We start from the raw sequence: 22,090 nt of genomic DNA on the forward strand, positions 1-22,090 counted from the left end.
GCAGGGGAGGAGCAGAGAGAAAGGGAGACACCGAATCCAAAGCAGGCTCCAGGCTCTGAGCTGTCAGCCCAGAGCCTGATGCGGGGCTCGAACTCACGAACAGTGAGATCATGACCTGAGCCGAAGTCAACGCTCAACCAACTGACCCACCCAGGTGCCCCAATATTTGACAAATTTAAAATAATGTCTTAATTTTTGAGGTTGAATATATTTTTGCCCCTGTTTCCTGCTATATTTTACATGTTGGCAGGCAGTTTTAGCAACTATTTTCTTAAGTATTTATAAGATATTGGGCAACATGTTATTTTTGCGATCCCCAAACAATTTTTAAATGTTTTTTGTCTTAATTTTCTTAAATTAAACATATCTTCCTTAATTTATAAACAATGAGTACACTAAAGTAAACAATTGTGGTTGCAAAGCCAGATTTGTGAGCACAAGAACTATGACAAAGTTGTTTTAGTTAGCAGGGAAATTAACTGTGTAACAATTGTGCCATACACACTAACAAAATGCCTGGGAAAAGAGCAGCACTGGAGATTATGAATCAGTATTTTCTCTTGAAAACAATTGCCTCAAAAATTTTTTTTTCTCAAAATAATTTGAGTATATTCTTCTGTTAGCTGTTAGTAATAACATCTGTGATGTCTTACTAATTTGTGGACCTGAGATCACATCTCATGGACGACTGGCTAAAATAAAATCAACACTGTTTTCTGAGGACGTAGTTGGGGTGGATTAGCAAATTTGTGGTTTTACTTTGCATAAGGCACAGCAGAGTAATGGGAATTTATCATTTTTGGAGAAGTTCTGCATTAGTAGTCACGGGCAAACTGAGATCAAGTGTTCCTCCTGAACACGTAATACGTATCAAAGCCAAACCTCTGGCCTTGGCCTTCTCTAAGAGAGAATAAGGGATCTAGGTAGTCCAGACTTCCCAGTGTCAGCCAGAGGGCTCCTTATGTGGCTCCACCCCTTTTCTGCTTTCTGACCAGGTATTTCAAGCATCATCAGTCAGCCTCTGGCTGACCATTAAGCAGCAGTGGGAAGGTAAAGAGACCCCTGCCCATGCAATTGAGAGTTAACAGTATTCACACACCTCTATTATTCTGTTAGGCTCACAAATAGTCTTAAAATGATGCTCTAGTAAACTCCACCCCAACTAGCTTCAAAAAAAACATACAAGAGCCAACTTCATTATCAGCAAACTACAGGCTTTGCCTGAGTCTCTGGAGCAGGTGACAATTTGATTTTTAAGTAGCTTACTGATACTTTGCATTGATGTAGCACCATTCAAATGAAATCTCAGAGTGCTCTACAAAACATTAATTAATGACAGCTCATAATATCCCACGGAGGATGGTACATTTTGCAGCTACCCTTTTTAGAGATGAAGTTTCCAGGGGTTAAGAGACTTGAAAGAAGTCACACTTCAAAAGCAGTTGTGAAGCTATGAACTGAGTTCAGAATTTGAAACTATTAATTTCTAGCACTATCAACTAGGGCTCATTTCTTCTTCTTGTGTGTTAATAACCAAAATGATCATCATGTTGTTTTTGAGGTTCTTATTTAAAGCAAAATTAGCATAATTCAGAAAGTAAAGGGGTCAGTGCTTCAGAAAGGCCTTCTAAATAGGTGTGATAATGGCTATAACTTGCTACTTGAGGCAGAAATAAAGTTTAAAATTTACTGTAAAAGACACTAAATTATTTGATGATAGTGCATTCTTGGGAAAATGTAAGGTTAAATTTGGCAATTTGGCATTGAATATCGATTTAAAAGTTCAAAACTAACATTTAAAGATACCTAGTTGTAACCAGACTCTAAAGAGCATGTACTGTATGGTGGTTAAGGGCACAAACTTTGAGAACTAAATGGAGTTGATCACACCTTTGGGTGCTGCCATTTAATTGCTGGGGCACAATTAGTCACTTGAGATGATTACTGAATCCTGCTGAACTTCCGTTTCCTCGTCTGCAAAAATAGAGACAGGATCTAGTTAAAACATGCATAACAGGGGCACCTGGATGGCTCAGTCGGTTGAATGTCTGACTTCAGCTCAGTCATGATCTCATGGTTTGTGGGTTCCAGCCCCTTGTTAGCTTTCTGCTGTCAGTGCAGAGCCTACTTGCAGGGAGACCCTCTCTCCCCTTCTCTCTCTGCCCCTCCCCTGCTCACACACACTTTCTCAAAAATAAATAAATGTTAAAAAAATGCATAGCACACACAGATGTATGAAGAAGAATGCCAGGTTCTCGTCACAAATATATTCCATTTCTCTGGTGACTCTGGAAAAGTAAACTTGAGTTTTCTTCCTGTCTACACCTAATTTTTAAAAATATGTAATCATGTAAATGTATAAAATGTAAAATTTACCAAGAGTATAAATTGAAAAATTCCCTACTTCTTTTGGTTGTTCCCATACCATCTAGATAGCTTCCAAGAGGAACCTCAAAATTTCTTAAGTATATTTCCAAATACAGCTACAAATTTACAAACGTACTTTATGTACTTGCTTCTGCAACCAAAATTGTTAAATCTAATATATATTGTCCTAAAGATGGTTCTCACCTCATGTTATGTATTAGATATTTCACGGTAGTATGTTTAGAGCTATTCTTTTTAATAGCTGTATATTATTTCTTTTTAGTGAATAAATCATTAACCAGTAGCACACTGAGGGGCAGTAAAGTTCCTCCCCACCTCATTCTTTCCTTTCATGACTAATGGAATGAATATCCTTGTGCATATTTCATGTTGTATGTATGTCAGTATATATATAACAGGATAAGTAACTATAGCAAAATTACTATGTCAGCATGTGTATTTTTGACAGATATTACTGAATTGTGTTATACAGATAGTGTCAAATTTGACAGTTCCACCTGTTTCTCCTTACCCTGCCAATATTGTGCACCATCACATTTCTGTTTTGGCTTTCCAATCTTACAGGTATAAATGTATTTCATTAATTATCATGCAGAATAAAAACACATTAAGATTAGGGGACATGTAGGTAAACAACAGTATTACCAAGAACAAAAGGTATAACTTCTTTTGATGCTTGACTTTGACTATTTTGTGTATAATCCTTAATAACTTATGTATACCACATGCCCAATATCATCACATGCATCTGGAGCCATGTTGGTTTATATTATTTAGTAAACATAATTCTCAAAAACACCATCTAAGTACCATCAGTTTTGGAGCTCCTGGGTGGGTTGGTTGGTTGGTTAAGTGTTGACTTTAGCTCAGGTCATGATCTCCCGGTCTGTGAGTTCAAGCCCCACATTGGGCTCTGTGCTGACAGCTAAGAGCCTGGAACCTGCGTTAGGTTCTGTGTCTCCTCTCTCTGCTCCTTCCTGCTCAAGCTCTCTCTTTCTCTGTCTTTCAAGAATAAACAAACATTAAAAAAATAAAATAAATACCATCAATTTTATGTTAAGTTTTACATGGTGTTTCTATAATATCAGACCACTTAATCATTCCTTGGCTATTAAAATGTTCTTAATTTCATTTAGAGAAAATTAAACACTAATTTAAAGTATATTAATTGGGAGTTATATTTGAGGCACTTGGTGCAAAGTTTTGAATACTATATTGAATTGTTGCAGGAATGAAAGTTTGGTTCTCGTGAGTCGCGTTCATTTGTATGTGGCTATCAGCTGAAAAGCATGTTAATTTTTACTTGGTGAAAATGCAGTTGGAGCACTGTGTGTATGTGTGTGTGTGTGTGTGTGTGTGTGTCTACGTACTTGTGTAGAGTGAACACTGTTTACATTATTCTTGGCTTCTTGAAATAGCAAAAAAATATGTTCACCAGTGTCATCTTCGTTTTCATGAGACAGCATTTTCATTTAACATTGGTATTCTACTAACAGATTGGAATTGACATTCATGAAATTGATGTTTATTTTACATGCATGCGAGCTGAAGGTTTTAAGCAATTATTACTATAATTCTTTGACCTCAATTATGCAGATAGTTCATACATAGTATTTTTTATAGCCTGGATAAGCTCTGTAATTGAATTACTCCCCTACTTCATTTTCTTTTTTTTTTAAATAGAGTGCTCAAATTTTCCTGTTTTTATTCTGTTATTGGTAAAAGAAGTTTAATAGCACACAGAGGTGGGGGTGTCTGTGCAGATGGATTGGTGGCAAAGCTCACCTGTGCAAGCACGAGCTTTCTCTGATTCATTTAAACTTTGAAATACTTGTAATAGTTCATATTATCTCCTTGTTTTAGATATGTTTCTGCTCACATCATGGCATAAAATTGATGCTCCAGTATAATGTGCCATTTTTTGGTGTGACTTTTCAGATCCTTGCCATATATAAGCCCACATCGTGAGAAGGGTGTTAGTGGCATAAATGGACAGTTCACCGGATCATTTAACTGATTTAGTCAAAGCCTTTTTAGGTATAGAGCTAACACTTCTTTTTTCTATTTACTAAATCATTAAATAAAATGATTTGATTTAAAAAATAGATTTGAGCCTGAGTGGCTCAGTTTGGAGCCATGTTGGTTTATATTATTTAGTAAACTTACTTCTCAAAAACACCATCTAAATACCATCAATTTTGGGGCTCCTGGGTTGGTTAGTTCGTTGGTTAAGTGGTCTAGTGATCCATGAATTCGAGCCTCGCACTGGGCTCTGTGCTGACAGCTCAGAGACTGGAACCTGCTTCAGATTCTGTGTCTCCCTCTCTCTCTCTTCCCCTCCCCTGCTCAAGCTCTGTCTCTCACTGTCTCTCAAAAATAAACAAACATTAAAAAAATAAGTGCCGTCAATTTTATGTTAAGTTTTACATGGCATTTATATAATATCAGATTAATATTTATGTGATATCAGAAGCATCTGGCTTCAGCCCAGGTCACGATCTTGTGGTTTGTGAGTCCGAGCCCCATATTGGGCTCTCTGCTGTCAGCACAGAGTCTGCTTTGGATCCTCTATCCCCCTTCTCTCTGCCCCTCCCCTGATCATGCATGTGTGTTCCATCTCTCAAAAAAATTTAAAAACCAGTATGACATTCAGACTGTTCAGTTATGCTCTGGGTCAAATTCTGCATATTTAGATGAAGAACAAAAACAAAATTTCTGTAGGTATTTGCTTTAAACTAGTGTACCCTACACTAGAATTTGACCATAATTTATTGTGTGATAACATGTGCTTGCTCTTCCCAGGCTGTATACTTCTTTGTCTAATAGGGGGTTTATCCCATAACGGAAGTAGACACTCCTTGAAGATCAAAAGTGCTTGACTGAATTTTGAGGTACCAACGCCTGAGTTGCTAAAGAAAATGGTGGAAGCAGCTATGGAGAGAAGAATCCCATTTTCTTGTGTGGTTCTGGGTCAGTGGTTAATTTGACAGGGGTAGGGGGTAGGAAGGCTGTGCATTGCACTTAAACTATGGTAGCCCCCCCTTATCCGTGGCTGCACTTCCCATGGTCTCAGTTGTCTGCAGACAGTTGCTGTCTGGAAGCAGATGGTCTTCCTTCTGAGGTATCATCAAAAGGTCACTGGTAGCCTAACACTATGTCACAGTGCTAACGCCATTCACCTCACTTCATCTCATCATGTAGGCAGTCACATCACAAGAGTGAATACAGTGAGGTGTTTTGAGAGACCACATTCATATACCTTATTACAGCACATTTTTATAATGGTTTTATTGGTAGTTGTTAATCTCTTACTGTGCTTAATTTATGAACTAAACTATATCATAAATATGTATAGGAAAAATCAGAGGATATATAGGGTTTGGTACTATCTGCAGTTTCAGGCATCCACTGGGGGTGTTGGAACACACCCCCTGCACTTAAGGGGGACTACTCTGCTCTACTGTTGTCTCCACAATCTTCAGACTCCTCATACAGTTTACTGGTTATTTTGGCAAAAAATACTGGATACACAAATTCCAGAGAATCCATGACCTTGGACAATGGACATAACTGCAGTAGCCAGTTGAAAGTAACTAGAGTGAACCCCCAGGCAGTTTGAACACCTGTAACATCTCTGGAAATAAGTAGCACTACCTAAATTAAATTACTGTGAACTTTTAAAAAATTTTGGTTCTTGGGTTTGTATCTTGAGAGATTCTGATTTAATTAGTCTGGGTGGGCAGAGTGTTATATGTGGGCCAGTATGTGTGCACACACACGTGTATATATGTACATATATATCCTAAGGGATTCTAACAATTCTCACAATAGCTTTTGAGATTTCGTTTTGTTTCCATTGTTTAGTGTCTCTCAGACTTTAAGATACATTAAAATCACCTGGAGCGCTTGTTAAAACACAGCACGATGGTCCTGCCCCTAGATTCTGATTCAGGAGGTCTGCGGGAGGACCTGGGAATTTGTATTTTTAACAAGTTTCCAGGTGATGCTGATGCTGTACGTTAGGGACCACACTTTGAGAACTATAGGTATGGAAGATCAAAGAAGCTCATAGGCTTGAAGGGAAATAATGACCTTTCCAAGTTCACACAACAGTTAAAAGAACTGGGATTTGAACCTGCCATTCTGATTTTAAGTCCACTGATTTTTTTTTTTTTTTTAACTAGACTAGTGTGTTACACTTTACAAATTACTTTTGCATCTATTATCTCAAATCATGCTTGAAAAAATAGGGCTGGCAGGGGCTGTTAATGTGTAATCGTGAAGAAATTTGAGCTCAGGTACCTGAAGTGATTTCCACATGACTACATAGCCAGTAAATAAAAGAGAGTAGAAATTAATCACGATACCTGTCTTTAAATGTTTTTACATTATTCCAAGTTATAATCAGCCAAAATGAAATTGTCTCATACTTTAGGTAAAAGATTTTTATAATACACAGGTATTTTGTATTAACTAAATTCTGATTTGGTGATGTGACATAGTATTGGAACCATGTATATCACTAACATTTGCAATAGTATTTAGTAATAAATATGTTTGTCTTAATTTCAGGTTCTGTATTAGAATAAGTTATGTAAAATCATCATATATTCTGGAAATATGTTTCTTTGGAAGATTTCCAGCTTCTAAAATATCTGTGATGAGCTGATTTGGAAATATAAAGATTTCCTAATTTATTTTAAAACCTATGGATTCTGTTTTTGAAATGCCAATATGTAGGCACATATTGTTTCTTTTCTAGCTTCTGTATAGTTTTTTCTAAACAAAGTATGCATATCCTATAGAAGAGATGCTTAAAGAACGTCATTTTAGGAGCTAAATTTTTGTTTACTGGGTATGTTTCACTTTTTCCCTGGATTTGGCAGAACTAATAGAAGTGTTATTTCTTTGAAAGACTGTTTCATTGCTATGCCTGCCTGAGGCCTCATCTTTCTACATGCACTTGAAAATGCACATTTGTCCTTTTCTAGGGATTCTATCTCTTTGCCAACATCTGCAGAACATTTCCGTGAAAAATATCCCATGGTTATTCAGACTTCTTCATCTGTATAGAAACTTCCAGGTGCTCAGCCAGACTGACTGACAGCTGCTTCTTAAACATCATGAAAAGTGAGTCACATTAGTGTGTATTTTCTCACATGCACACTTGCACAATTATGGATCCAGAGAGGTATTTACATTTTGATGACCCAGAAAGAATAATTCTGCCAATAAATTTTGAGCTAGCTATGTAGTTTATACAAACCTATTTTAATACTCACAATGTAAATGAATAGGCAATACCTTGCCCAAAATAAAGCATGACAAAATAGTAACACACTCGACAAGAAAACAAACACACAGAATAAGGCCTGCAAAGTCTAAGCACAGGCTTTTGAGAAGAAGGTAGCAAATGCTCTAAAAATAAAGAAACAAAAATATATTTAATTTGAACTACACAGGGATCATTTTTTAATATTGGATAGTTGTTATTTTCAACGACAAAGACCTAAATTTTCTTTAAGGTCTCACTGTACTTCTAATATTCAGTTCTATCTGGAGCTTATTTTTTTCCACCATTAACATCTTAGAGCCTGACAATACTGAAGAATAATATTCCATATTTATGATCAGATACCAAGGTGGGAAAACCATGGCTTACCTGGTGTAATGGTGGGCTAGCTCCCCAATGGAGCCATCCTTTCAGATGAGTAGGGTTGCATCTCACCTGAACACCCCTCACTCCCTGACAGCTGTGTCCTAGAGGCTTGTTCTTTCAAATTAAAGTGAGGTTTTTTTCTTACCCATACCAGTTTTTCCACTTCTATTTTTTTTATGACATGTAGGCACCTTTTCCCTCCTGATTTTATGTAGTTACCTTGTCTTCTCCATAGATTGTTATCTTTTTAAGTGCGAGACTCCATTTTACATTCTTTGCACTGTGTCAAGTATAGGGGATGCTGGGCACATGATAAACAGCCAACAGGTGGGTGATACTACATTCCATTTTATTACTATGGTCTGAAAAAGTACTGTGGCTTGGAAGGGAGATCACTAATAGAGTCTGGTTTCTGTGGCAATCTGGTTTAAATGTCTACATATTTTCAGTAATGTCTGAGACACAATTTTAAGGTGAGATTGCTCAATCTTTGCACCAGGCAACCATTATCTGTAGTAGCTAGAGTACTTTTGTTTCAATTATTCTTTCATGAAGGAAACAAGATTAATAGTTAGGAAAGTGTCCTGCAAAATGTTTTAAACTTACAAAAATATTCTATTTAAAATTGACTGGTTTCATAGGTAGTCATTGATGGGAGTGTTCATTTGAAATAAGATTTTTAGAAATCTCTTACTTTAACCAGAGTTAGGAACTTAACCAGAGTCCCCCAAATGAAATTACTAATGATCCTATCAACAAATTATCCTAATTGACCACTCAGTTGTGGCAGCTGAGAATTTAAAGATAAAAGTATTTGAGGACAATATATTGGATTTTGTAAAATTATTAAAATTGGCAGATTCTGTGGTGTTCTTCCTAAGTTGTCCTTTTAGGGGAAATTGCATTTAATTTGCTATCATTATTATTTGAGACCACTTTCTCTGTAAAGCCCTTGAAGCTACGTTCTTTGTTTACTTCATTCTCTCTTCTTTCCCTCCCTCCTTAGATCCTCCATCCCTGGCCTGAACAATACAAGGTTCTGAATAATCTGTCATACCTACAATGAGGTGCTAGAGTGAGAAAAGCGAAGTATGACCCTAACTTTTGTAACGATAAGATGGACTGGCTCCCTAGAGATAACTGGAAATTACCTGATTTCTTCCTTCCATCCATTCATTCTTCCTTTCCTTCCTTTCTTCTATTTTTCCTTCCATCCATCCATTCTTTTAAAAAATTATTCTGGGGGCACCTGGGTGGCTCTGTCAGTTAAGTGTCCAACTTCAGATCATGATCTCATGGGTTGTGGGTTCAAGCCCCACTTTGGGCTCTGTGTTGAAAGCTCAGAGCTTGGAGCCTGCTTCAGATTCTGTGTCTCCCCCTCTCTGTCTGCTCCTCCCCTGCTCACGTTCTGTCTCTCTCAAAAATAAATAAACAAAAAATTATTCTGATCTTCTGTCATGAAAAGAAATTGTCTCTTTACTAATGTTGAGCTCTTGAATTAATAAAACAAAATTTTTGATTTTTCAGTTTTCTTTGGAGTCATTTTAAGGGATGGGAGAACACAGTTACTACTAAAAATGATCTACTTAATTAGTTTGGCATGAGGGATGCTGGGATTCAGGGCATATCACCCCAAAGTATGCCATTTTGGCATATTGATTATTTTGAATTAAAGTTTAACTTAAGAAACAGCCAGTGCCAGAAGAACACTCTTGACCCTCTTTTGTCCTGCTGAAAGCAGGAAATAAATCTCCTATGGGAAAGGTACCCTTTCTCATAGCAGGAGGTCAAGAAGACATCCTTATCACCAGAGATGGGGAATTCCGGACCAAGCAGGCCACATAAACAAAGCCTGTCACTTCACTAATAAACTACCCAAACGCAGACTTTTTCGTCTTAACAATTCTTCAACAAATTTATCATTTCTTTGTCTTAAAAGTATAAAAACTGCTAACTTTGGTCACTTCTTTGTTCCCTATTTTTAGGAGCTCCTGTGTGTATGAAATTACATTTTTCTCCTGTCAATTGGCTTTATGTCAGTTTAATTATTAGACCAGTTAAACAATCTAGAAGGGATGAAGGAAGGTTTTCCTCCCCTGCAGGAAATTAGCCAAACTGTTTCTGGGAAGAGTTCAGTTCTCTGCCCAGGATTCGTCTCATTCTGTTGTCTCAAAGTGTGGTTCCCTGGTTCTCAGGTTATCATCACCTGAGAACTTGTGAGACATACAATTTCTGGGGCCCTGAACCAGAGCTAATGATTCAGGAAATTCGGAGACAGGGCCCAGGAATCTGTTCTCACAAGTCTCAGGTGGTGCTAAATGCATGCTCAAGGTTTAGAACCTGGTATTTTCTTCTTGGTAGGAAAAAAAAGGACCTGGAAGGCCCTATTCTTAGATGTCTACCATGTTGTCAATATCACACAAAAAAATAGGAAAATATGGTGAAAATGCAGTTAGCATGGCTGATCACAGAGTAAAACTAAATAATGCAATTTTGTCAGTTCAGATTAGGTTCTTCTGTTTTGTTCCATCAGATACTTAGGGGTGATTCTACTTATCCCTTAACAAGACTAAACTGTTACTGTATTAATTGCAGTCTGATGGAAGTCAGCATTTATTAAAGTGCACAAAATAATATTTAAATAATTCATACTTCTGTAAGTTATATTTCGATTCCAGTATGGAAAATTTGAGAAGAGGTGAGACATGGCAGGAATTTTTCTAATCCTTAGGTAATTGTTGCTACAGAGGGAATGTATACAAGTGTTTCCAAATTGTGTGGAAATATGAATGCAATCTTACCCCCCCCCCCCAGTAAATTTCCGTAGTCATTTTTTTTAAATTCTTTCTGTCATGGAATGCTATTTTATTTGAGGACATGTATTATGTATAGCCAAGCATTAAGGCTTTCAGAAATTGTTGATTCTAACAAACAAACTTCAAAGTTCTTAACATATGGTTGTTGTTGATTGAATTTATCTAGCACAACAAGAACTAAGATAAGATTTCATTCAACAAAGAACACTATGAAGTATTGCTTTATGGAAATCCATTAGCTGGAACTCTAAAGTTTGAAGTAACATGAGAAATGCAAATAACAACAATATAATTAAACTGTCAAATGTGATAGAGAAATTTATGTGAAAATGCATGTAGCCCCAGTTTTCTTTACTTTCTCCCCCCTGCTTTTAAGGCAACATCAAAACAGTTACTTCTGAGAATATTTATAACCTGTCAAGAGAAAAGACTAGAGACTATGTGGCTATGAATCCCTGAGGGAAAATGTTAGTTTCAAAGCACCATTGATGTAAATATTGCCTCTTTTCTATTTTGTGGAATGGGTTGTTATGCTGATAAATTTGTGTTAAAAACATAATTATCTAAAAGCCACTGGCATAAAAACACCAGTGCATTTTTGTAATAGAATTATAGATATGGGATCTTCTGTAATATAGGAGACATAGTCTTAATACAATGAATTTTTTATGTGAAGAAAAAATAGCACAATGGCAACACAAAGATGTTTAAGAGAAAGTTTGGTATGGTTGTTGGGAGATACTATTAAAAGAAAAAGACATTCTTGCAGAGAAATGTTATTATTTCTGCTAAGCTATGCAAAAGGTGGAACATGTCTAAATTTTCACTCTCATACCAACACTTACATTCTTACACTCACTCACACACACACACACACACACACACACACACACACACACACACACAAATCCCAGCTCCCGAAACATTTCCTCTCTTCCTCTCCTTGGTTTTCATTTGGTTTTATTTATACACTGAGATTATTTTATATATTATGTAGTAAAATATCTCTGCTAACAAATCAACTACAATAAAAATAACCAGGTTACATCATTCATAACTTAACTAATAGAATAGGAAATATTAATGTTCTAAAAGAGGTACTGACTCCTAATTCATGGGAATTAAATATTGTTTGTCCAAGGAAAGAGTTTAGAGTCAAAGATGAAGGGAGCAGTTAGAATAACAGTAGACATAGGAGAAAAGAGAGGTGTATATCTATGACTATGTTTTCATTTTATTTTTTTATTTTATTTTTTGAGAGAGAGAGCATGCATGTGAGAGAGACAGAGAGAGAGAGAATCTTAAGCAGGCTTCACCCTCAGTGTGGAGTCTGATGTGGGACTCCATCTCAGGAACCTGAGCCCAAATCAAGAGTCAGGTGCTCAGCTGACCGAGCCACTCAGGTGTCCCATGTTTTTCATTTTAAAATAGAAAATTATTTTACAGACCTAAGAGAAAGTTTCATTTTAGCAAATTGTCAACTGTTTTTTATTGAATAAATACATTTGTAATTTTAATTTGTTTAATAATAAAACTCTAATAGTCATTTTCATAAGGCCATTGTGAAGAATAAATAAATGAGATATATATATATAGCATATGTTATGATTGCAAATGATATATGAAAGTACACATAGAAACATAGAAACTCTAAGCTTTAGAAGAAAACATTTCTCAGGATTTTTAGGTATGCAAAGTTCCCCTGATATAATGGTATGTCAGAAGTCTAGTAGATGGGCTTTAGTTTCGCATCTATTACATGTCAAAGGCATTGACCTAGATTGCATATATTCATTGATTCTATTTAGGTGATCAGTGATGCTGCACATTTTCCTGAGGTAATGTACGAGTATTTTTCAGAACTAGAACTGATAATGTTAAAAATAAAGGAAAAAAAAAAGATTTCATTATGCCATTATGATTAAAAAAAAAAAAGTAGACCAAAAAAACCCCATAACAAACAAACACCCCCCCCCCCCGCCACACACACACACATGCATAATCTCCTGAAGTCAGGCCTATTTATCTTATCTAAACTCAGGAGTCCCCTTCACCTCCCTTATTTCCATTATACTCACTTCCATTTTATTTCTCTCATGTTCCAACTCCATTCCATCATAATCTTGCCTTAAAAACCACACTGAAACCAAGTGGGTTATTACAACATGCTTGTCCATAAGTGATTTTGTGAAAGTAATTTATTGTGACTCCAACTAGGATATCGTTTATTTATTTCTCCTAGGACATTTGTCAGCAGTTGTCTCTTATTTCTCTGGGAGAAAGTGTCCCTGGACCCTCTTTTATTACAAAGGAGAATAAGAATCTTCGTTTCCCAGGTTTCTCACCAGTTTCACGTTGGCTTTATTCTAATCAATGTGTTGTTGCTGGTTGTGTGAGGACTGGAGTGAGAATAAAGGTTCAGGATCTGAATAGGTCCATCAGCCAGCTGAATAGTTCATGTCCTGCCAGTTCACTCATAGAGCTTACAGATACATGGTTTCTCCTCTCTACATTAGGAAGTAAGGGGAAGCTATATCCTCTGAATGAAGTGGGCAGTCTTTTAATAACTCTTTCTAATATTTATGTGGTGTATGTATTTCTGTGGCTGAGAGCTTTAATATCTGAATTACATTTTGGGCTTTTGTACTATTCTGGGTCTTCATCACTTGTTACACACATATTTTCAATTTCAATAGGAGAGATACAAAAATTCTTAAATGCTACTTTGAAGAAATCTGTTGATTTATATTTGTTTATTCTGAAAACTCTTTTGAAACTTAAATTTAAATATACTTATAAAATATATTGTTTTTCCCTTCAGAGTGATATAAAACAACAAGGTCCAGGTAATAAGCCTCTGGCAATTAATAATTAACTTTCACAGAGAGGTTTTATGAAATGTATTTTGGGTGATAACCCATCTCCAACTGCTACAATATTATTATGAGCCTAAAACTAGTAACACAGATGAAATGAAATCCACAAAGAAAATGACAGGATTTTTAGAACTTTTAGATACTGTATTTGACATTTTAGTGAGAAGTGCTAAGTTGACTTAAACAAGTCAATCCAATTTCTGTGCTCTGTTAATTGTGTTTGTCTTCTAAGTGAGTCAAGATCAATAGGATTACCATGTTCCTCTAATTCAAATCAAGATACTGACCTGCAAATAGATAATTCCATTATCCTCATGGGCATGGTTTTATTATTGGTGTCATTGGTACTTACTGAGTTTTCTTGGTACTTACTGTAATGTCGTGATAACCTGTATTCAACTCAGTCAGGGTTTACTAAATTCCTTCAACCATATGCACATGGATTGCATAAGAATACATGGGACTAAAGTCAGTGTTCTAGATCAATGTGAAAGAAAGGGTTACAAAAAGAACTCCAGGATTGTATCAGAGCTGTGCAGAATACCCACTACAGCAGACAAGATCAGATGGTAGTCCTTGTTTGGGGTTCATAAACAATTTTCAAAACAGCAGGCCATTGTTCTCAGCTCTTCGTTTTTTGCGGGTCTGTGAACTCTTCATCAGATGGGAAGTATGATGATTTTGCTCTTTCTGAAAATGTGAAAATCTTTTGACGATGATTTTTCTGGTAGTATAAGTGGTAAGGAAAAGAAATGAAGGAATTTAGTCAAGTTGTTTGCAAAATGTTATGAAAGGAGTCATTTAGGGATTGGTTTACTAGTTTATGGACCTTTAAGAGAATCCTTAGAAGGTTTTGTAAATATTACCAAACCAAGCTTGAGGAAGTATGGCAATAACCCATTAGGTAAATCATAATTCTATAAAAAAAGAGAACCATCTGTATTTCCATTCTGGAAGATCACTCTGATACTGGCATATCAGAATATGGACACTCTTTATGGCCAACAGCAGCAGCAGGATGTCTGGTCTTGGATTTTTCAGTTCCTACTTTCCTGTGGTTTGACATCCTCCACATCACCAACTACTCTGATCAAATTCAGAATTGTGCAAATGGTTGATGTACCCCTCTTTCACATTTCTCACTATCAAGTCTATTGTATTAATCATTAGTACTCTTTTTGCAGATATACTGGAATTTTATATTTTATATTACAGATTTGGAAATAGTAAATTTATGGTTTGCCCCCTTAATGAACACACGATTATTTTCATTTGTGTCATTTGATACTCCAAAGGAAATGTAGCTGACTGTAAGAAGGACACAGATTTCTTTTTTAAATTTTAAGGGTATATTAAATTTTTATGCATTTTAAATTCAGTTAATGCCCTAACTTCAAATTTTGAATATACTATTTTTTTTTTTCAGAAAGATATTTCTGGGGTCAAGTTTTCTAGGGCTTGCTGCTTTTGGTTACTTGACAACTTGTTTATTGTTTGTGTCATCTTAATATAGTTCTGTATTCTATGAAATTGGGATTGTGAAAGTACTGGGCCTACATTATTGTGAGGATTAATAAAATAAGTCCTGTGAAGTACATTTGCAAAATGTATTCAAAATGTTATTGAGAATTTAGCCTTTACTACCATTTGTTTTGCACTTCATACCTTTAGAAGTTTGCTCACGTGTATTTCTGACCTTCATAATAGCTTTATGAAGTGGGCAAGATTGAATATACCTATCCTAATTTGAGAGTGTAAGAACTGTTTAATTTTTTCATTTCTAGAGGATATGAATAATCTTATAAAAGTAGATTCAATAAAATGAGAGTCATAGCAACATTATGTGGTTTCCAAGGTCAGAAAATTAATTAGGGACAAACCTAGGGCAGGCTTCAGGTGCCTTGAGTTTCATTTCAACTTCTTACTTTCCCATTATTCTTTCCAAATAGATGTGTCTCAAAGGATGTAACTGTGCTTTCTCCTAAAACAAGAAAAGTTGTGTAACTGTAAATGAGTTAACAATTTTTTTTTCATGTTTGTTTATTTTTGAAAGAGAGAGCATGAGTCAGGGAGGGGCAGAGAGAGAGAGGAAGACACAGAATCTGAAGCAGGCTCCAGGCTCTGAGCTGTCAGCACAGAGCCTGACAAGGGGCTCAAACTCAAAAACTGTGAGATCGTGACCTGAGCTGAAGTCAGACGCCTGACTGACTGAGCTACCCAGGTGCCCCCACAGACTCCTCTTAATTTCTTTTTCTGATTGCAGGGCAGAGGTTTTCCTCCATCCTCTGGCAGTTCCCTCAATGTAACATGAAGCTCTGTAGATGTCTAATTAGAACAAGATTGGCAGCAGAGCTAAATTTTGTTCCCTGTTTTGCTGGCTACTCTTCCATTCAGAAGTCATGACACCTGGGATATATAAAATAGGAAATGTCAAAGATACAGACAAAACATGGCCCCAGTTCAAAATAAGCATCTCTAGGCAGAACGTCCCCCAAAAGTAAAGATGACAGCTGTGTGACAGAGGATTCCAGAAAAGATAGACTTTAAAGGACTTTAAGAATGTCCTAAAGGCAGTTCAAGACTTACAAGTATAAATAACAGGACATGTGGTTTATAGGCAGAAAACATTTTCATTTTCTTCTGGTCCATTTTAATTCATTTAACTGTGGCTAGTTCTTTTTCTGCCCTTGGGCATACCCAGTGCTTGTGTTTGGGGTGGTGGTGGTTGTGGTAGTTGGGGGTTCTCTTGCAGATAATCAACAACTCTCTGGTTATTCTATAAGAAAATTACCAGTTTAGCAATTATCATATATAGTTCAGTATAAAATAAAAATAAACTCCTTCTTCATTTAGAGTTTAAGTTTTTTCTTCTCCCAACTGTTGGAGGTTAGGAAGCTGTGGAGGGGAAAGAAAACATTGTAGACTTCCTATGCATGTTCCCATCTAGCATTTCTACTGCTCTGTCCCAGTGCATTAGGTTACTTGAGATTTCTCCAGGATTCCAAATGACAAAAGGAAAGGGATATAGGAGTCAAGGAGTGGTCTCCATTAACTTGAATTCATGTGTTACTGGTTTTCCCTAGGTATGGCAGTATTGATTCTATTTCTTCTGCTTCCTTCCACCCCCCCAAAATAAAAACACCTCTGCTGGAGGTATCATGTCTTCAGTTACTTTGGATAAGTTTCTCTGTCTCGTATCCTAAGATACATCTCTTAGCCAGGGAACATGTGGTAGAACTCTTCCAGTTTCTTTCTTCAGAGGTATGTTACTTCAAGCCATCCCTCTTGAGTGTGATGTAAAATGTCTGGAGGCTAGCTGGTTTTCTGCCTTTCTGGCTTTTATTTTGTCATGGCCTGTATGAGAAACATGTACTTTTTGCTCCTACAAGTTAGGGAGGAATAAAGATTCCTTTTCATTGCTTCATCATGAGAAAAACTGGTTTGTGGGTATCAGCCATTTTTTTTAGTCTCTTTTATAAGTCTTTTCCTTTGTTTTATCTCAGCAATATTAAATAAATAGAAGGAAAGTTTATTTGCCATGCATATATTTGGAAGGACTAATGGTTTGTGTATTAGGAAAGAATATAGAAGTGCTTTCTAGTATGCAACTTTTCATTATTAGGTTTATCTGAAGAACAAAGTTCTCACTGTAGAAGACAGCCAGGAATTTTATGGTGCCCTTCACATTTATATCATTCCTTATGTTACAGACTTTCAGTTCCAAAGAATAGAATGTGCCAACTGTCTTGCATGGAGCATTCCCAGTAGTATTGTCTGTGTCACTCATGTCACTGCTCACAGGAAGGAAAGGTTATTCTGTCAATGAGACCTGGTGCCTCGCATGCTCCAGATGTTAAGCATGTTATGCTTTAAAGCGTGTCTACCAGGCTTCCTAGGAGACTAAATTTGGGTATATGAGATGGTATGCAGGGCAGGAAAAGAATATTCAACAGATATCATTTAAGTAAACCCTAGAAATTTTAAATTTTGCCTTCCAGAAATATTCTCTTAAGTAAAATCACAAATTTAAAGAGTTTGTGCTTTGAGTGAAAAGATTATAAGTCTAATCATGAAGTTTGACTTTCTCCTTTTCAGTGAACACCAATAAAGTGGAAAATTAGCCTGGGAGAAGATGTATAGCATTCCCAGTAACAAATTTATGGACATCTGTAGGTAGGTCTGGGTTTAAATTCTGGTTCAAACATATACACACCAAGTAACATACTTAAGCTATTTGAGCCTTCTCTATCTTGTTTATAGGGTAAGTGGAATAAAATTAATTCTTTAGATTGTGGTTAAAATGAAGTAAGACAAATTCTTGGAATATTATAAGTATTTAATAAATGGTAGTTACCATCATCATTATCATTTAAATGTTCATCAGAGAATAAGATTCTGAATTGTGTCTGTTACCTATTCTTCCTATCTATCTTCTCTGATATTGAAGATAAATAATACTCAACTCGAAAGGTACAAATATTTAGAGGATAGAGGTCAAGCAGTAGTTGTGTAATCTCAGGCAGTAAGCTCAGAGACACTTGAATACTGACCAGTAGTTTAAATAATTGTTAATTTGGGGGGCGGGAGAATCACAACAGAAGGAATATTTACATTAGGAGCTATGAGGACTTAAAAGCCATATATGTAGCAAGTAAATTGACATTTCAGAATTTAAAAAAATTCCTTCCTGAACTGGTGTCAATTTTTATGTCAGGAGACCTCACTCCTCACTCATTTCCTTATGCTTTAGAAATTTTAGAGACCAGAAGTAAACTGGTCATTAACTACATTCCTGTTCTGTTGATTTCCAGTCCCCAAGAGTAAATTCAGTAAAATGAAGACAAATGTAAGATTTCAATGACAATTAACCATATTTTGGGGCTAATTTTGATTAGATTTCATAAATACTTCTTCCATCGCACAAAGATTTTTGAGCTCAGGTAACGTAATTTTCAGAAAAATTTCTTTCTCGTAAAGTAATAGTTGTAGTCTAGATGTTGAAAGCAAAAACAAAAGCATGGTCTCTTTGTAAAGTATGTTTTGTGGTACATTGGCCTCTTTAACCAAACACACACATAGTTCGTAATCACCATTGAGTAACACTATTTGGTGAAACAGAATTAATTTTCTGAGGACTTAATAATAATTCATTAGGAGAACAAAAGTAAAAATTAACGATCCCAATCCTAGATGTGAAGAACTTGTACTTTACCTTTTTAGAACTGTTTGTGAATTCTGTATAGAAGAAACTTGAACTGTTTGGCTATAATTAGCTTTTGATTATTAAAAAAATTGAGTAGAATTGCTTCCTCAAACATATTTCTTTAATATGGGAAAGAACACACAGATGTGCTGTGATTACACTGAAAACATATGAATTCATTTGTCCGGTTTATTTTAGGAAATGTTTTGAGGATTATTGCCCAAAGGGTAAAACCCAAGCAGTTGAAACCTTTAGAACATGAATGACTTTTTGAAAACATTTTTACACTATCTAGAGGGAATGATGCCCAGAAATAATATCGTGAAAGATTTAATATATAAGACATTCCATGATGGATTCTATTCTCGGAATGACTCTCAGGTTGACCAATGACATAAAAAGGCTGGATTATGGATGGGTTGTTTAGAAAACACCGCTTGATTGTTTCATGGGTAAATCTTTCTACTTTGAATACAAGCCGTTTATTGTGCTTAAATTGTACCTCAATAAAGTCAAGAGAGAGTAAATCACTACCAAGTGTGAGATAAAAAAGATTGGGGATCATATGAAAAGAGGAGAAAGCTGCTTCCCCTTCCACAACACAGAATATGGTATGACTGAGTTTCAGGTTGGAAGAGGAGGAGAAGGAATTGGGAAGAGAATTTTTGGAAAAAAGTAAGCTAACTGCTTTTCCTGCCTCCAGTTGTCTTTGAGGTGGAGGGCAGGGAATAGAAGAGAGGAAATAGAAAAAGGTTATATATGTCGGAGAGCTGAAGGAGGTATCAACATCCTGGGATTTTGCTGCGTGAAGACAGAAGCCTTGTAGACCTGTCCAGCAGCTCTAATGTGAGAGAAAGAGCTAACAGGATAGAAGCACAAGGTTCCTATGAAGCTTCCCTTGGGCCTGAGAATGGTATGGAATAGACATGAATGTTTTTGCCTGTCCAGGTAATGAGGAGGTTGGCAGAAGCAAGGGAGTGGATAAATCAGACGTGCTATTCACGTGTAAGCAGAGCTGAAACATTAAAGTAATGGTTATTTTGAGGGGTGGGAAGGTAGGACAATAGAAGTGATTGCCATTTATCAGTCTGCCCTAGATACCAGAATAGTCTACAAATGTTGGCAGCCAGGAGTTTCATAAAGGAACAGCTACAGACCACATAAGCCTCACAGGCTTACACCTCCATCATGCCTCATGGTCAGTAAGCCTCACCTCCTAACTTTGAGAAGAAAGATGAGAATCCGTTAAAATGGGGAATGTTGAAATTTGGATTTCTAAAATCTTAAATGGGCTTTTTATGTAAAAAAAAAACAACAACAACACTTAAATTTTCATTACTGATCTGAATTCCACGTTGAGAGACGAAGACAGAATTATTCCTAAATTCTGTGGACAATTATAATTGAAAATATTTTTGATCTCAGAAAGAATTGGAGAATATATACAGTGGAAAAAAAAACAAAAAGGAAACAAAATACACAAGCTAGAATAATCCCTACTGGTATAGATTCTAAAACAGCTCTTTTGTTCATTACATCTGTATTAAGCTATATATCTTAACTGTTAAAATCTATAGCAATAGTCTGTCTTTCCTTGCTATGTTTATAGTCCCAGTTATGTGAAACTATATTTGAAACCAAATCTTATATCTTAATTTGTTTGTAATAAGGAAATAAAATGAAAGAAGAACATATATTTCCTTTTTTTTTTTTTACAAAAAATACCATTAAAATTAGGAAGGAAATGAGCAAATGTAGTAAATAGATTTACTTAGTAAATATATCATTCATATCTCAAAATTCCATTGAATTAATGCCAAATATTTTGAAAGTAATATTTTGATCACAAATCTTGTTTTTAATTTTTGCATTTATATGTATTTGCAAAGCTACATAGATTCATATATATGGCCCTCAGTATACCAATGCATGAAGATAAATTAATTTTTTAAAGTCTAGGTTATGATGTATTTAAGGTTTGCCTAATATGCTTGGCTAATTTTCATCAATATTCTTTGAGATCTTAATCTTTTAATAAAGTCAAAATATATATACTAATACAATGAAGTTAACACAATCCTTTAATAAATCTATACAAGCGTTTGAATTCTATGGTAATCTTTTTTTTTAAATCAAAGATGATTAGTTAGCTATTTATGTATCCTTTTATGCTAAAGTTTTCTTCACATGACTCTGGATTAGTTCCCTTAAGATTCACAGCTCCTATGTTTTGCTGTTACTCAGTTTATGAAGCTTTAAAGCAGCTTAGTATTCTCCTAAATCATTCTGTCACTTGGGATCCATCCCTAATTTCTCACATTTATCCATTAATGTGCAGCCTTTCTAGTATAATAAGTCCTTGGGAAATTCACACTGAAATATTTCCTTTCCTGTATTTCTCTGTATAATACAACAGTTTTCTGAAATTTGCCATTTAAATAGTAGCTAAATTAAAGTCCAGAGCTGTTGTCATGTTGGTGATGACTAAAGAAACTCAGATACTTCTATCCAGAATTCTTCTTTCCTGTGTCCTATGAATAAAAAATTAGTGAATTCAATGTATCTTTCTAACTTCGGGTTTGTTTGCAAAATTTAAGTTTATGAAATGAAAATATGTCCCTAAAGGCACGTTATCAGTGTTAATGCTTTTCCCAGACATTTTGTTCCTTCTTATGACTGAGAACCTACCTTGATTGTCACTATCAGCCATTTAAATATCATTACAGATCTTTTCCATCTACATTATTCTTTTTCTCCATGGTATCCAAATACATTTTTCTAATAGCAGGAATACATGTCCCTATGGCTAAAATGGGACCCAACATCTACTGAAAATTCCTTACAAGTATAAAGAAACACAGGCTGGAGAGTTGTTTGTTATGAAAGGAGATCAGAGAAGTAGAGCAGGAAAGGCTTGGTCTTGTATGGATGGTATCATATTCTAATGTCATGCTCAAGAAATCTAGTTTTGATTTTAAGTCTCCTCAGCCTAGAACATCAGGTACCTCTCTGCTTTCATTGGGGTATGTTAAGGGCAGGTGTTTTGGTCATTTTTGTGCTTGGCTTATAATAGGTGTTCCATAAATGTTGACTGAAGACTAGGCAGACTTTTGACTGTGGGGACACAGAGTGATTACTGAAAGGTCGG

At 35.8% G+C, this 22,090-nt stretch overlaps 1 long non-coding RNA gene across 8 annotated transcripts in view; it reads left to right on the top strand.

Annotated features, from left to right (window-relative positions):
- Window positions 1-20,285, top strand: part of LOC147572493 (uncharacterized) — a 378,670-nt gene extending 358,385 nt beyond the window's left edge. For 6 of the 8 annotated variants that reach the window (XR_015246110.1, XR_015246105.1, XR_015246109.1 and 3 more), the window contains 2 exons: window positions 7,380-7,531; window positions 17,850-20,285. This is a non-coding gene — a long non-coding RNA (uncharacterized LOC147572493). Of the gene's footprint in view, window positions 1-7,379; window positions 7,532-9,053; window positions 10,398-17,849 lie in introns of those variants that run through there. The other 2 variants (XR_015246107.1, XR_015246106.1) reach the window with 2 other exon arrangements.
- Window positions 20,286-22,090: the final 1,805 nt, after the last annotated feature.

This window comes from Puma concolor, chromosome E4, assembly GCF_028749965.1.
Source record: "Puma concolor isolate L17-30 chromosome E4, mPumCon1.1.hap2, whole genome shotgun sequence".
Taxonomy (NCBI): Eukaryota; Metazoa; Chordata; class Mammalia; order Carnivora; family Felidae; genus Puma; species Puma concolor.